The 3200-nt window shown below is 44.3% G+C and overlaps 1 long non-coding RNA gene across 1 annotated transcript; it reads right to left on the bottom strand.

Moving 5' to 3' along the window:
* Positions 1-255: 255 nt before the first annotated feature.
* LOC311004477 lies at positions 256-2308 on the bottom strand. The gene is made up of 5 exons (XR_014596307.1): positions 1932-2308; positions 1658-1731; positions 1299-1390; positions 1056-1145; positions 256-784 (listed from the first exon to the last, which is right to left on the bottom strand). It is a non-coding gene; the product is annotated as an uncharacterized lncRNA (long non-coding RNA).
* Positions 2309-3200: the final 892 nt, after the last annotated feature.

A 3200-nucleotide genomic window follows, 5' to 3' on the forward strand; every position in this document is an offset into this window, starting at 1 on the left:
CTTGGATTTGAGTGTGTTCACCACGAGCTCAGATGCAAGTCCATGTGACTTCAACTGAGTGCGATAATTGCACATCTTATTCTTGAGTCTCATTTTCCATCCATAGCTCTCATTGAAGGAGTCTGGTTGCCTAAGGCAGGGATGCTTCCTTGTGAGAGCCTCTGCGACATCACTCAGGTCTGCATCATTGGGGTACGTCTTGTAGGAGAAAATCTTCTCTGCCAATCTTTCCAGAATGTCTGACAGCATTTTAGACGTAGGGGTCAGTCTAGTTTGGTTCTTTGTGTATTCAGCATTCCCTTTCTCGAGTTGACCTTCTGTTTCAAAGGAGAAGGTTGGGATGTTGAACTCTTTCGGCCAGGGCTTTGTTCGGAGTCTCTCAGAAGAGCTGCTGCTGAGTATGATTGTGTCATCTGAATCAGTGTGTGTCGATAAGGAGCTTGAATCTAGGTCACTCAAATCAGTTGGGGCACTGTCTATGAATTCAAGAATGAGATCAGTATCAGGAACAGTCGGTATGACCTTGATGGTGGTAAGATCCTTGATCAAGGAGGTTGAGCTTAAGTTAACAAATGCTCCTCCAAAGTCAGTATCTTTGTATTGCAGCCTGATGCCTCCAGTAAGTTTGTATGCTTCTTTGACCTGTTCAATGAGCTCTTCAACAGTGTCTGGCACCAGTGGTAGATCCATCCTCTCTGAGCCGTCGTCACTCAACAAGATGAGGAGTCGTATGGGATTTGCCATATTGACGGATCAAGGGTCCAGGAAGCTGCTTCAATACCAACTAAAATAACAAAGGACAGGGACACACAAAAGACTTGGCATCAGCTCCCACTGCAGGTTTCTACAGATGAATAAAAACATTTGTTCTCAACGGTAGCCGATCTATCGGGTAATGCTTCAACTAATATTATAGATAATACCACAATACAACATAAGTTGATTTTACCCCCAAATTGTGGACAGGCTCCTCTAGGAAGCCCACACAACAATCATGGTTTGAGTTTGAGTAGGCTTCACCAGGTGAGGGGGGTCAGGTTGAGGACTGTTATTACCTGGATGTGTTCAAGAAGTTGAATGTAGATGGTGATGCCCAGGCAACCGATGAAGTGCAGGGTGGGGTCAAAAAACGTCCTGTCTTTACACTGGGGAAGAGACATGAGAGACAACAGGACTCAGTCAGATACAGACACATATGATGAAGAATACTGAACCTCAGCAGGAGGAAGATTCCGGAGACCGACGAGTGAGCGAGAGAGAGACCCAGGTTAGGAGTTGGGGTCACAACTCATTCTTACCTGGGCGTGTTGAAAAAGGTGTTGGTGTAGATTTTGATGCCCTGACGGCGTGTGTAGTGCAGGAGACTGGAGTCAAACCATGTCCTGGGTGTCTGGAGAAAAAAAAACAGGAGAGACAAAGGGGGAGAGGGAAAGCATTAATTTACATTCAAAACAACCTTGTGTGGGCATAAAGATGACAGGTTAGAGTTGTAATAATGTTTCAGTGTCCCTTTAACTTAGTCCACCATTACAACAAGACTCAGAGACAGATACATGTGATGCAGAATACTGAACCCCAGCAGCAGAGAAATGAGGATTCCTAGAGCGGGAAAGAGGGAGAACCAGGTTGGGGTCAAGGTCAGAACCGTCATTCTTACCTGGGTGTGTTGAGAGGGGTTGACAGATTGTGAGCAAACAGATGTAGTGCAGTAAGCTTGTGTAAAAACACGTCCTGGATGGGTGTGGAGAACAGGAGAGGGGGAAGCAAAGCATTATTTCACATTCACAATCACATTGTGTGAGCATAAAGATGACAGGTTAGAATTGTAATAAGTGCAGTGTCAAATTACCCCAGTGGCAATTAAGTGCCCATTTAACATTTCTAGTAGAATGAATTATATGCAAATATGATGTTTTGATGAAAATGCAGACCTTAAACTTGAATATGTCTCTTCAGGGTAATCAAACGCAATCCTCCCACAGTGTAATCCACCAGCGGATATGGATCCGTCAGTTCATCTGGCGCCACGAGTATTATGTCTTTGGTGGGGCTCACTTTAAGTTCAAAGGCCCTGAAGTGTTCCCAGTGCCATGCACTCAGCTTCCGAACAATGAAAAAAAGTTTGTCCTTCAGAAACAACATGTGGATGATTTCAGTGAATTCAGGGATCCCTGCCAAAGATCCATAATGCAAGGATCATTCTGCGATCTCCTCTTTCAACACATCGAGAGAAAGAGTTGAAACATTTGACACTTCCAGAAGAGATTTTTGAGGGTACATAAATACCTGCTGTGCCATATGAAATTGGTGTCGCTCTGCCAAAGACAACAACACATTATTGAAAGATCTTATATATCGAACAACTTTTTTAAAAAAAACTGTTTTTGGCTTCAAATCTTAAAGTCCAAAGACAAACTAATGGTCTAATATTCAGGGTGATTTGTGAAATGGTTAAAAAGGCGATGTGCAGTGTAGATGCAACATGTTACCTGCTCAGGTTGGATTGAGATATAGGCTACAGCCAGGGAGCTGAAGAGAGCGGCCTTGTGTTTCTGAAAGCATACAAGATAAAATAAACAATTACTACTCTCTGAAGACCACATAATACAGAACCAAGAGGTAAACCTTTATGGGTGGAGAGAGCCAGCGTTTTCTCACCAGCAACAGAGCTCAGCCGCAGAGTAATAGCCACACTAGCTGGATGTTAGCAAGTGCTAGAACGTTTCTCTTTCTCTCTCTTGCAGCACCACAAAGGAAAAATGCAGTCTGAGTGAAGCGCTGGAGCCGCGAACGGACGATATCTAACGTTAACTAAAGCCTGGAATGTAGTTAACAAGTATGAGAGCCATTGTAGTGAGCTAGCTCGATGCTAACTTCGACTAGCGTTAGCGGTTAGCATCCGCCGCTAACACCCCCATCCCAGCTCAGCACAACGGCTCTCCTGCTCGGTAACTTATACCAAAACACTGGAGGCTGCCGTTGTTATCGGCCCACGTCTCCAGTGCTTCACTACCGTATTTCCTTACCTTTACGGACCTGACAACTGTTGCTGTCAAGGGCAGGAGGCTACACAATTGAGCCCGAGAGGACGGGCCCAGTCTGCAATATCTATTTAGCCTGGAATGTAGCCTTTTGGCTAACGTTAGCTTACATTACCGACACTTGTAAAGAGTTAGAAAATATATTTATTATTATTCACG

This window comes from Trachurus trachurus (assembly GCF_905171665.1).
Source record: "Trachurus trachurus genome assembly, chromosome: 21".
Lineage (NCBI taxonomy): Eukaryota > Metazoa > Chordata > Actinopteri > Carangiformes > Carangidae > Trachurus > Trachurus trachurus.